Source organism: Tubulanus polymorphus, chromosome 8, assembly GCF_964204645.1.
Source record: "Tubulanus polymorphus chromosome 8, tnTubPoly1.2, whole genome shotgun sequence".
NCBI lineage: Eukaryota > Metazoa > Nemertea > Palaeonemertea > Tubulaniformes > Tubulanidae > Tubulanus > Tubulanus polymorphus.
Genome location: NC_134032.1, coordinates 9,784,916 through 9,800,057, shown reverse-complemented (window position 1 = coordinate 9,800,057; position 15,142 = coordinate 9,784,916). Strand labels below are relative to the sequence as shown.

The 15,142-nt window shown below is 27.7% G+C and overlaps 1 protein-coding gene and 1 long non-coding RNA gene across 2 annotated transcripts in view; one reads left to right on the top strand and one right to left on the bottom strand.

Moving 5' to 3' along the window:
* Positions 1 to 15,142, bottom strand: part of LOC141909467 (angio-associated migratory cell protein-like) — a 40,070-nt gene that overhangs the window by 6,996 nt on the left and 17,932 nt on the right. The gene's annotated exons all lie outside the window — the stretch shown is intronic.
* On the top strand, positions 2,296 to 3,272 carry LOC141909470 (uncharacterized). Its single transcript, XR_012619736.1, has 3 exons — positions 2,296 to 2,432; positions 2,879 to 2,945; positions 3,059 to 3,272. It is a non-coding gene; the product is annotated as an uncharacterized LOC141909470 (long non-coding RNA).

Here is a 15,142-nt window from a genome sequence, read left to right as displayed (position 1 = left end):
TCTACACAGAACTCCGAACTCGCTTCCACCAGCGAACAGCTTTAGCGTAGTGGGTTCGAATCCCTTGACGGGTGAAGATGAGTGCTGCCAGGAGAAAGATGAAATATGTAACTGGCGTTCTTTTCGTAGTGAACTGCATTCAAGTAGCACTTGAAATTCATCAGCTATGAATTGACTGTGAAACCCCTGCAGGTTGCAACCTGCTAAGCCAGGACAGGTTATAATGTTGATAAAGTAACTTGCAACATGTAAAAATGAATTCGTTCGAAAAACCGATCCCTATTTTTATGGGCTATGCGTATTCAACCTGATGATTATACATTTTTGACGTATTTTGAACAACTGCTTCTCTCTGGCTAAAGCTTAGTTTAACAAAAAACTGGCGATTAATGCGGAAAAAACATTCGTCGCAAAAACATCTGCGTGATAGACAGCTCGGATATCATTAACATAATCATTTTTTTCCGTAACAATCGTTTTAAAAATAAAGCTCCACACTGTATGAATATAGAATCTGTCTGAAAACGCAAATATAACACCTAAAAGGCGGTCGTCAATATGATGTTGAATTTATTAAGAGTGGTTCGATACTTTATTTCTAAGTTAAAATTACTTTGCATTGTGTAATTAAGGGTATGAAGGATACTAGCGAAACTAGTTTGTTATTCAAAAATCTTTTCGACACCGAAAAAACCGTTATATTAATGTTTGTATGACTACGCTATAAGAGGTTCTATGCGCATCGATATGCACTACGTCATCAATATTTGCGGTTCAAAATAATCATATATTACAATTGTGAATAAATATTCGGCGTTTATTTTGTTATCATAGATTTTTTTTTTTTTCACAAGAGAAATTCCGCCATTTTGTTCGCAGTGCGCATGCTCTTTGTTAAATACACGTGGAATCACTAAGCGCATTGGTCGAGAGCAATGTCGCTGTATAGACTATAGGTCTGTATCCCCAGCTTATCGAATGGAAAACCTCCCCATCAAGTGGTCAACCTAGCGTTTTTGTAAACTGGCCAATGGTCAACTTACAGAAAATATCTTATTGATGAGTCATCGGGATTAATATAGAATTGCATCAGAAATCAACATTTGGGGATCTGCCCAACTAAAAAAGAATTATCAGATCTAATTTCCAAGCCACATTTTCCAATTCTTCATTGGCCTTTCTCTTTGATATTGAATTAATTTGATACGTATATATTTCTTTAATACGTCAAAAATGTTTGAGTTCAAATTATTGAAATTGTGAAATTCTTTGAAACACTCTTGTGAAAAAATCGCATGTGCACTACCTCATCGATATGTCGGGGTTAGACCGGCTGTAGACTGGTTACCGGTCTCTATCTTCAATTAGACTGGTTGCCTGTCCCATTCAATGGAGATCTAAAGGCGTTTTTATTTAAGCAACTCGAATCAAATCGGATCGAATCGCCCATTTATTTAAGCAACGCGCCTACAACGATTTGCCTACAACGTCCATTTATTTAACCAAATATCCAACGCGAGTACCCAACGCGACCAAATCGCTCATCGAAGCGCTTTGATTCGATTTGCTACGACTGTGGAGCGTTCGGTGATAGATCAAAAACAAAATGGCGGCTTTTTCAATCGCCGAAAATTCAGGTTCCGGTTGTGGGAGTAGGGTCATTTATTTAAGGTGATTCGATTTGTACCACGTGACAGTAATCGGCGGAGCAAAGCGATTTTATACGAGTTGCTTAAATAAAAACACCTTAATTGAAGATAGAGACCGGTAACCAGTCTACACCGGTCTAAGACTGTCTGCCGGTCAATTCAATTCAATCATGGATATAGTCAAATTCGAATTAACTTTATCCTTAAGTTCATACGATTTCATATCATGTTATTCATTATCGAAAATATTAAGCAATATATATGTTATTTTTCAAGGTGTCTATACATTTTTAAGTTAGTTTAGCTACACACTGAATTGATATAGAATAACACACCTAATCAATCTCTTAGTTTATTCATTCTTGTAATATTCACTTGTTTCATTCGGAAATAAAGATGACGAAATGAAATGAAATAAACCCTCAACATCACAATCGTTTTCACTGACGTCACTGCATCTGTTGAAAATATAATCTACATGAACTGACCACGTGTTGACAAAATATGCATTCAAGACAATATACATGTAAATGTGACTACAAGACTTTCATGTGACACTCAAACAAAGGATTCATGAAAATAATGAAAAATAAATTATTTTTTCTACGTGCCTGAAAATATTCAGCACGATTATGTGAATATCCGATGCAACTTGGATGATTTATTCCAAAATTCTTCAAAGCTGCTTATGTAAAAACGCTCACTACACTATATGTAACGATAATTTTCTGCCTTTCATCAATTGTTGTGGATCGCATCAACAAGACGCTCAAAAAATCTGAGGTAGGTGACTAAGCTATATGAGCAGCAGAAGTAGGGGTGACTCAGGAATGAAACAGGGACTGGTTACACAGTTGTGGCTTAATTCCAAAAGTGTATTTAAATCTTTAGACTGGTCTTAAGTTGTTAGATTGGCTATAGAACTAAGTTGGTCTAAGACCAGTCTAAAGTCTTAGCCGTGACTATATGCAACCGGCCCCAGGTTCGTAACTACAGTGTGTGCATGCCTGTTGGGGATAGGTTTACCGCGACAGGGTTTCGCATGGAGGCAGTGTCATGATATGATGTCAGGTTCGAATGCCTACAGAGGGGTCTAGCGTTGCTTTCTGATTTCAAGGTCATAACATAACATTGACTCAAATACCATCTTTATCAGACAAAGAGAGTAGTAAAATAAATGAAAACAGCCAAAAGTTGCTGTAATCAGAGAAATTCTCATTTACTTTCAGAATATGTACAAGACTCTTTTCATCGCCTTGGCCTTGTTTATGGTCATTGGAGCCATCGCCGCAGAAGGTAACTTTTGTTCAAAATTATGCTGTGTAATTCCGACTGTAGTTTAATTGAATTCAAAACTAAACATATGTGAAGCTTGGAGAATGCGACTATTTTCAACATTGCTATTGCAGAAGTTGAGGTTGAAAAGAGAGGACTTCATTGCACCTGTAATGGAAAGATGGGAACCTACTGGCTAAAAGGTGGACCTAGCAGTGGCTGTTGCTCACGATTGATAGGCAGATGCTGTCCTCACTAACACCGATGCTCGATTTATTTCAATTATTCACCACATTGTTTAATTGGTTCAAGCTCGAAAAGGAATAAAAAATGATCTGATCATAGAAATAGTTGTCTCTGAAGATCTGTTTTTCTGAAGCCTTTTAACAAGACAGGAGGACATTTATAAACTGCAGGTGGATAGAGGACGTCAACAAACGGGTCACATGTTTGCATTTTGTCTGGAAGCGTCGAACTTTTGAAGGGGTAGACCCAGACCACAGAGTTGTACCTTTAGTAGGATTTCGACAGGAGGTCAACACTGATTGGTTGGTGTTCATGAAGTAATTCCAGACACTTTTCATAAAAATAATGCCAGTAATCTATTCGTAATTACATGTTATGACTATACACAACGATTGGACACAAAACATGTAAAATGCAATCACACGCTCTCATGAGTCAACAACACAGCCGAAACGTTGTGGTTTCACTTCAATAGATTGTATTGGACTTTTCATCTGGTTACATCAGTGCTGTTGACACGAATAAGAATGTTTCATTCAACAACAACACAATCCTGCAGTTACATGTATAAATTTACATTTTCCTTCAAGCGTCAAGGGTATACAAAAATGATACCTTGTTTCTCCGCAGCGGCAGGGGTCACTTTTTTAAATATGATAAGATATGTAAACAATTCATTTCTATAGCGGCCGGGTCTGTTATGGTAAAATTGATCACGATTTAAAAAAAGTGATGTATAGGGTAGATAGACGGCCGGCCGGGTCAACTGATAAGCTCAGCAAAGCGGAGAAACAAGGTATCAATTTGTTTAGCCTTATTCAATAAGCTTTTGTGAAAATCTTGTCAAAAGTATTTTAGATTCATGTGATTTGATATAAACCAACTAATATTTCTCCGGTCCAACAAAAAGCACACGTTGAGCGATAAATGTAATGGTACGATTTGCAGGGATGCAAAGATCCCCAAGTACGGTACAGAAATTTCACTGACTATTGACCACTATTGACGGCTGACTGTTGTCATCGCAATCCGTACAACGACGCCCCCAGATCTTCGCTTTTGGTATCGTTTTCGACAGTAAATGGATTTTCATGCGGCCTTGGTGGCCATGTACGGATTCCTTCCGTTTTCGTTCGATCGGTGTTGATGAAGTTAGTTCATATTCGTATTGCTACAGGCCCGTAGCGTGAGATTTCGGCGGGGGGTTCTTTTTCCATAAATTGGGACCATATCGTGAGTTAAGCTGGAGGCGAAGCCTACAGCGCGAGCGCCGCAGGCGCGACGCCCACTGAGGGGGGTCTGGGATCACAAACATTTTTCAAAAAGAAGTGTCAAAACGTTTTCTGAGCGAGTCTGTAGACCGAATTTCAAGGGTCATTTTTCACGACGAAAACCTAACCGATACATAAAACAGTACCAGTAGAGTAAGTAATAGGGGTAATGGGCTTTCAGATCAAAGGTCGAACGGTCGAGCCCATTAAAAAACAAAATATTAAAAGTAATTAAAAAACTATAATATATTTTCATAACCGCGTGCATTTTATATCAAAACTAAATATTTATTCTAAGATATCAATAATATAAAAAGCATATTGTATTAAATCAATTGGTCGCTCCGCTTCGCCACCGCTCCGCTCCGCGACCAATTGATTTAATTACAATACACAAATTCAAATAATCAAATATATTCAAATGATAATAATTATTCTATTATTCAACTGAAATGCACGCGGTTATGAAAATATATTATAGTTTTTTAATTACTTTTAATATATGTTATTAATGAACTCGATCATTAAACCTTTAACCCGAAAGCCCATTACCCCTATTACTCCTAAAATATTCACATAAATGAATAACATTTAAATCATTGAACTTCTAAAATCAATTTTAATAAAAAATATAGTATTAAAATGGAAGCAAATAAGTACTACTGCCCAACATGTAATATTGATATAGACAAGTCTCAAAAAGCAAGACACAATAAAACTAAAACACATTTAGAGAATAAATTGAAACTAGAATATAAGGATGATATATTAGAAACTAAATTAGAAGAATTAAAGAATGAAAAAGAAACATACAAATGTGATACATGTAATCAATCATTCAGTGATAAAAGATATTATAAAGAACATTTAAAATCTATAAGTCATATTAGAAATAAGAATAATGATATTTTAGGTGAAGATTATTTTGATAATGATAACGATAAGAAACAGAAGACAATTAAAAGAATAAAAAATAAATTAAACAATAAAAGACCATATATGGAAGATGTAAGAAATTATATTAATTCATTAGATAATAAAAAAGATATAGAGATAACCGAAGCATTTAAAAGTGATATTGGTCCAGCAGCTATTGAGTTTAAATTTCATAAAGGTAAAACATTAGAAGAAAATAAAAAACATTTAGAAAATATGAAAGAAATAATAAAAATAATTACAGATGTTGAATATCCTAAAATTAGTATATCAGTTAAAGTAAAGTTTATAAAATCTGAAGATAAACCAATATATAATATAAATTCTCATTCACAACATATTATATCTAAACAACATATAGATGATAAATTAAATAAATGTTATAATGAAATAAAAACTAAAATAGAAGAGAAATATTTTGAAGGATCTGGTTTAATATTTGATGAGATAATATTTATAACTTTACATGTTTATAACACAAAATATAATAAGTTAACTAAATCAAAACCAATTGATGAAAATAATTTATCATATTATAAAGAACCTGATATTGAAGCATCGAGTTATATTAAACTACCATTTAAAACTAATGCTGTAATAAATGTACAAAATGAAGATGATAAATGTTTTCTATGGGCTATAATAAGTTGTTTACATCCTGCAACTTATAATATTTGTAGATTAACTCATTATAAACAATTTGAAAATAATTATAAGATAGATAAGTATCCTGTTAGAATTAAAAATATTCCAAAAATAGAAAGAGATAATAATCTTAAAATAAATGTATTTGATTTAATTAAATTACCAAATACAAAAGGAAATAATATTAAACATTATACATTAGAACCTTTATATCTATCAAAAGATTATGATTCAAATGATGTTATAGATATACTATATTATGAGAATCATTATATGTGGATTAAACAAATCGATTTATTTTTCAAATCAGAAAATGATCACCATAAAATATATCTATGTAGAAAATGTTTACATAGATTCAGTAATGAAAGTACATTATTAAATCATAAACAACTATGTGATAATCATGATTATTGTAAATTAGTTTTACCAAATGAAAAAGATAAAATATTAGAATTCAAAAAATATGATTACAAAAATAAAGTACCATTTGTTATATATGGAGATTTTGAATCATTAAATAAAGAACTAACAGATAAAGATAGAAAAGATATATATTATAAAAGAAAGAAATTAAATTCTAATGAAAGTGATTATTCAGAAGAACCACCAATAACAAATACTATTAAAAAGATTCATCAATCAGCTGCAGCTTTCGGGTTATATATTAAATCTGATTATCCAGAACTAATTGAAAGTGAATATTATCAGTATAGAAATGAAAATGTTATTAATTATTTTTGTGACTTATTAATTGAATATGAAATAAGATTTAGTAAATTATTGAATACAAATATAGAAATTATAATGACAGAAGAAGATAAAGAAGTATTTGCGTTTGCAGATAAATGTTATTATTGTGAAAAGATATTTAATTATAAAGATAAAAAAGTAAGAGACCATGACCATTTGAATGGTAAATTTAGAGGCGCTGCACATGAGAATTGTAATTTGCAAGCTAAAAAAGTAAATTTTGTCCCCATTATATTTCACAATTTATCGGGGTATGACGCGCATTTATTCATTAAACAACTGTGTCATAAAATAGAAGAAATTAATAATGAAATAGAAATATTAAATTCAAATAAATCAAAAGATAAAATACCAACTTATAAATTTAGAATGTTAGCTAAAACATCTGAGAATTATATATCATTCCAATTTGGTTGTCTAAGATTTATAGATTCATATAGATTTTTAAATAGTTCATTAGATAACTTATCAAAATCATTAGTTGATGATGAATTAAAGATATTAAAAGAATATTACCCAAATTATGATGATTTTAAATTAATGAGATATAAAGGAGCAATTCCATATTCTTTCTATAAAAATCATAATGATTTTAAAATAACTGAATTATTGAAAGAACAATTCTATGATGAATTAAAAAATGAATATGTTAAAGATGAAGTTTATAATAGAACATTGAATATTTGGAATCATTTCGAAATTAAAAATCATGGACAATTAGTAGATTTATATTTAAAATCAGATGTATTATTATTAACTGATATATTTGAAAGGTTTAGAGATGTAAACCTAAAATATTTCAATATTGATCCTTGTCATTGTTATTCATCACCAGGATTAACATGGGATTGTGGATTAAAATTTACAGATATAAAAATGGATTTGTTAACAAATATAGATCAATTACTATTATTTGAAAAATCTATAAGAGGAGGTGTTTCAGGTGTATTGGGTGATAGATATTTCAATGTAAATGATAATCCTGGATATAAATTATTATATATAGATGCAAATAACCTTTATGGTTGGGCAATGATGGAACCACAACCTTATGGGATGTTTGAAATAACTGAAGTTTTACAAATTGATAAATTTGATTGGAAGAAAAGAATCCTAGATATTGCAGATGATTCAGATATTGGTTACTTCTTTGTTGTAGATTTAGAATACCCTGAAAATATTAAATTCAAATCTAGAAATCTAGCATATTGTCCCGAACATAAAACTGTTAAACATGAAGAATTATCAAATTATCAAAAAAGAATTAAACCCGATAATCATATTCATACTGAAAAGTTAATGGTAACTCAAGAAGATAAATATAATTATGTAGTACATTATAGAATGTTGAAGTTTTATTTGAATCAAGGAATGATTCTAAAAAAAGTACATAGATATATTTCATTCAGTCAATCTAAATGGTTAGAAAAATATATAGATTTTAATACTACACAGAGAACTGAAGCTAAAACTGATTTTGAAAAAGATTACTTTAAACTAATGAACAATGCGTTCTATGGAAAAACATGTGAAAATATTAGAAATAGAAATGATATTGAGTTAGTTAGTAATGGTAAAAGAATTAGACATTTGCAATCGTATCCGAAATTCATAGGGAATAGAATATTCGATGAAAATTTAGCTGCAGTTAAATTAAAAAGAACTTCTATGAAGTTCAATAAACCTATTTATGTTGGAGCTGCAGTTTTAGAAATTTCAAAACTATTGATGTATGAATTCTATTATAATGTATTGCAACCCCATTTTGGGGAAAAACACATTGAAATATTATATTTTGATACTGACAGTTATATATTAAAGATAAAAAGTGATAATATAAAAGATGATTTAAAAATATTAAAACACCATTTTGATTTTAGTAACTATCCAAAAAATCATGAACTATTTAGCAATGATAATAAAAAAGTTCCTGGGAAGTTTAAAGATGAATTAGGCGGTGAAGAAATGATAGAGTTCATTGGTATTAGATCTAAAATGTATTCATATAAAACTGAAGAACATGAAGCTAAAAAGTTAAAAGGAATAACCAAAAGTGTAGTAGAAAAGAATATTCATTTCAAAGATTACATCAATTGTATATTTAATGAAGAAGTTAGAAAACATAAAATGAAATGTTTAAGATCTGAAGATCATGAAATGTATATTGAAGAGATAGAGAAGATAAGTCTAAACCCATTTGATGATAAAAGATATATTTTAGATGATGGAATCCACACAGTCGCCTATGGTTGCAATTTAGATGAATATATAAAATTCAAAAGAGAAGAAACAAAAGAAAATGAGATTATGAAAAGGATTCTAACGTGTTAATCAATTTCAATAAAAATTTGTATAATAAATGGAGAGTAAACAAGTACACAGTGAATTCTTAGATAGAATTAAAGATACTTCAAGCGTCAAATCTGTAGATTATAAATTTAAAAAACTAACTGAGTTAACAATTCACAAGAAATATTTAATTACTAACATTGAAACAATTACTAATAAATATGGAGATAAATTAGTAATTCATTTAGAATATGAAGGATTAAAAGGAAATAAATATAAATTCAGAACTTATTTACCAGATAGATTTCATAGATTATCAAGTGAAGATCTAGAAGAATTATGTTCTGGTGATTTCTATTTTGTATACAAAGGTAAGAATGAAAAAGGACATAATGAAATAGATTTCGAATAAGAAAATATGTAAAATAAATGGCGGAATTAAAAGAATACAGAATATTTGTTGATTCTAGAAAACTTACAAATTATAAATCACATAATTTATTAGTACAATTAGACAGAGAATTCAAAAATTGTGTTGATTTAAAATTAGTAAATATAAGTTTATGTAATTCTTTTTATAATATATCGGATAAAACTTTTGAACATAGAGGGTTTATGATTTATATGAGAAATAAAGATAAATGGTTTCATATATTTTTAAAACCAGGATTATATAATTTAGAATCATTAGCGCAGGAAATTAATAGAAGAGCTCGGTTGAAAATCGGGGGCACTTCTGTATTTGAAATTAAATTTAATAAAATTGATAGTACTAATAAAATTAGAATAAAGATATCTAATGAACAACATAAATTTATGGTAAACAAACCACTGGCTAAAATGTTAGGAATTAAACCACTTACAGTTACTGGAAACGCAGAAGGCAGCTCAAATATAATACCTTTTACACACGTTTATATTTATTGCAATTTAATCGAGCCTACAAAAACTTTCGAAGCAACTAAAGAAACAATTTGTAGTTCTAGTATACTAAATATTTTACCGCTAAAAAATGTTAAACAATTTGGAACTCAAATAAATTATAATTTAACAGAATGTGATTTTAAACCTTGCATTCCTAAATTTAATAATTTTAAATTAGAAATAAGAAATCATAATGGATACTTAATTGATTTAAATAACTTTCCTGTGATATATGAATTAGTTATAAGATGTAGAGAGTAATTTTTTTGATATATAAATGAATATAACTGTTGGACCGAGTATATGTTTTGGATTTGATTTTAAACGTGAGAAAGAGATGAAATTTAATATTAATGATGTAATAACACATATCAAAAATATTGTATTTTCTAATGAAACAACATTTGAGTATGAAACAACAATTGATAAAGAAACTTTAAATGTAGAAAAGATTACTAATTTAATTAGAGAATCTTTAAGATTTTATGAATTAGATGAAGATTTTATAATCGATGATATTAAAAAAATAATAATTGAAATATATACAAATGAAACTAGTAATAAAATAAATGTTGAAATAATCATCACTAAGATAACTAAATATTTTGATGATAGTAATTTTTTTGATAAATAAATGAGTGATAATAAGTGGATAATAACTGGATTATATAATGGCGCATTACTATCAGTTGGAACTGTTGGTTATTCAATGGTATTAAAAAAAGTATTCAAAATGGGAAGTGTTAATGTTGATAGATTTGATATAAATGATATTTTAAAGTTAACATTAGCAGTTACTTTATCTAATTTAACTATTGATTATTTGGAAAAACAAAAATATATTCCTCCCATATAAATGCATAATTTTTTTTGCTAAATAAATGGCTTCTGCAATTATAACTATTATAGGATCAGCAATTGTTAACGCTTTAGCATTTACTGGTGGTGGTTATTTATTTAAGCATATTGATAAAAATAGTTCATTAGGAGAACAAAGAAGACATAACTTAGCGTTAGAGAAATACAATAAAGCTGCAGAAGAATATAGAGAAAAGAGACAAAACAACTATATGGATTACATCAATAAAGAATTATATGATCAGAAGATTTCACATAGAGATTTTCAATCAGTTGATGATGCAATGAGTTTATATAACGCGGTAACCAATAAAGAAAAATTACATCTATACAAACCTAAATTATCAGATTATTATACCCCAAGTAAAGAACAACAGAAATATGAAATAATATGGATTTTAGGTGGAACAGTTATTGTTATATTTGTTGCTTATAAGTTTACTAATTAGTAATTTTTTTTGCTAAATAAATGGAAGATAAAGTTGATAGTATTGATATTATTCCTCATGATATAAATAAAACTAAATTAAAAACATATTTAGAAAAACAAATATTAGAATTTGAAAGTGACTTAAAGATAAAAAAGAAAAAATATTTAAAAAGTAAAATTATATATTATTTGATTATAAGTGGTTCGGTTACAATTAGTTCTGTAATAACATTTCTAGCAATATTCAGTCCATTAACACCTTTAGCTATATCAATTGGTGTGTTAGGATTAAGTTCAAGTGTTTTAACTGGTATAAGTTCAAAATTAAATATAAAAAGTAATAAAGAAAAAATCAAAACTAATATAAAAGAAATAAATAAATTAAAGAATACACTAGATTATATAATAAGTTTAAATGGTCATATAACAGTTGAAGAACAAGATAAATTATTAAAAGAATTAATAAATTATTAATTTTTTTAATTATATAAATGGTAGATAGTTTTCCAAAAACTTTCCGATATAATAAATCAATTAAATATAATATTCCAGCAATAGATTTTAATAAAGATATTACATATAGAAATGAAGTTTTAGATTCACTAACTAATTTAGAAATTTATGTTACTGAAACTAATAATTTTAATGCAAAGATGGAAAATATATTTCATGTATATTTAATTAATTTTAAAAAATTGAAAGATGAAAAACAATGGTTATTAAAATCTAATATGAAGTATTGGCAGAACCAATTAAATTTTGCTGTTTATTGTGCAACAACAGGATGTGGAATTAGTTGGAATGATCATTTGAATAATTCTAAATATAAACTAATTCAAAGTTTATTTAGATTTCATACATACTTTCAAATCAGAATAATATTAAATGAATTAGAGTGTGCTTTACCAGGATCTAGATATTTTAAAGAATTGGATAATAATATTAATTTATCTAAGTTTTATAAAATTTGCAATGAATTTAATATAGATATAAATAATTCTGATTTTAGAACAAAAATTGGAACAATAAGATCACTTCCTTGCCCTAAAAAGATTGCAGAATATTGTGCACTTCCCATACCATCTAATAGTTTTTATAATATCTATAATAAAAAATTAGGTTATGGTAAAATAGAAACAAAGGATTTAGAAACATTAAATTTCAATAAATTACCGAAATTTTATGATAATTTAAAACAAGAAAACAATAATGGTTGGGTTTATTTTATTTTAGAAAATAGTGAAGGTTTTACTAAATCAGGTATAGAAAGAATAAATCAATCTATTAGAACTTATTTGATTTGTATTTTAGGATCACAAGTTGAAACAAGATCACCGATAATTGGAAATTTGAATACATCATTCGATACACAAAAACAGTTTAAAGTTTTATTTGAAGATTCCATACATAATGATAAAAATAGATCGATTCCAGAAAACATTATAAGATATCAAAATTATTTAGATAAATCTCATGTAAGACTTAATTATTGTATAGGCCCTAATCTATTAATTATTTCTAATGATTTAGTATTAAAGATGGGAAACATAATTGGTTATAATAATCTAATTAAAACTGCAACAATAAATAATTCATTTGGATTAAATGATATAAATAAAAAGATTATTACTGCTCCAAAATTAATGGAAGGTGAAAAAAATAAAAAACATATTCAATCAACTGAAACTAAAACTAAGAATATTAAATTAAATAATGATTCTAAAATAAAAGATTACAATACATCAGAAGATATTGAAACTGATAATATTCAACATGATATAATTAAACTAAATGATGATAATAAATCCCATGAAAATACTAAATTAGCTATAACTTGTATAGGAATTGTAATCGGAGGAATATTATATTTTAAATTTTAATTTTTTTATTATGTAAATGGAAGTAGAAGGTGTAGAAGATTATGAAATGGGAGAAATGGGAAATGATAATGAAGGATATATTGATGATGATTATAATGATGCAGAAACTAATATTGATAATAATGATGAATCAGCATATAATTCTAATTTAGCAGATAGTGGTTCTAAAGGTCAATCAACAGATGAATTTGATAGAAGAACTAGATCGAGAATAAATCCTGAAAATGAAAATCCAGATTTAGTAAAACAAAATTTAGAATATAATGAATATATTTATAATTTCAAACATGTATTTGAAAATTCTGGATATAATATAAATGATAGAGGTGCCAGATATTTAATAAGAGAATTAAAATTTTTAGATGGTGAATATTATTATCGTTTGAAAGATGATTATTATATTGATATCTCTTATAAAAAACAAGAAAAAATATTAGCAGAATCAACTTTGCTTAAGTTAAACCTATCTAGAATTAAAAGAATAAGAAATAGTAATGAACCAGAAGATGTAACACAAGAAGAAATTATTAAAAATGAAAGAGTATTTAAACAAAGAATTAATAAATTATTTGAAACAATCGATAATAATTTAGAAACAGAAATGGAAGAGAATAGAGATAAATTAAGATCTTCAACACCGGAAACATCGAGAAGAGACACTCAACAAATTGATAATGATTTAAGTCAATCACAATTAGAAAAACGTTTAGATAACTTACTGAATAAAACTTCCAAAACTAGTAAACCTAAATCAAATAAAGTTCCAATTGAAAACTTTTACCGAATGGGTTACTTGATGCAACAGATCAAGAATTAGAAGATTTAGATATATTTTCTGATAAAGCAATTAGAGAAATTATTAGTATAAGACTTGCATCTGAAAAAATTGCGCATGATAAAAGTATAAGAGATTTAAAAATTAGAACTTTAGAAGATGAATTATTAAAATCAAGAAAAGAAATTGAACAATTAAAATTAGATAGAGATAATAAAGTTATTGAAGAAATTGAATTTAAAAAAAGAAATGCATATTTAGAAAAAGAAAAAGATGATTTAGAATATAACATAGAATTACAAAAAGAAGAAATTAAATTATTATTAAAATCATATGATTATAATATTAATAGATTAAAAGTTATTTTTAAAGATTTGTTGATTAAACCAAATTCTGAAATATCATTAAAAGACAGAATAAAGTTATTATTTGAATTAGAAGGAATAACAATTCTTTCAATTCTAACAGCTGTAACTATGGTATTTACAACAATTGGTTTAGCAATATCAAATGCTTTAAAATCTACTCCTACTCCCAATAAACCAGATAAACCTCCAGGTAATAATTCTATACAAGATAAAGTTAAAGATGGTTTAAAGAAATTAGCAAAATATTTATGGGAACTATCAAAGAAATCTGCTGCAGCTTTACCAGGAGTTATTGCTTCAATTGTTGGTTTTATATTGAAATCTGCAGGAAACATTATTAACTTTGCTGCTGAACATATTATTTTATTTTTAATTACAGTTGTAAGTGCTATTATTTTTGGTTTAGTAAATATGATATCAAAAAATATCAAAAAATAAATAATTAATTTTTTTGTTAAATAAATGAGTGGGAGTTATATCAATCCTTCTAAGAATCATAGAATATCTAATGCTATTAAAGCAGAAAGATCACATCATATAATTACTCATAACCCTTCTAATATCAATCCCGATGAAACTTTATACGTTAGAATTCCTAGATTAACACAAAATACTTTTTATGTTCCAAACAGTATTTATTTATCAGCTGATATAAAAGTAATCGGTAATAATAATAATTATGTCGTTGATAATGTTGGAAGATATTTGATTAAAAAGTTAACAATAAAGATTGGTCCAGAAACAGTTTTCTCATTAGATGATTATAATTTATTTATGCATTATAAAGATTTGTGGTTAACTAAAGAAAATAGAAATAATATGATATTTCAAGGAATTCAATCA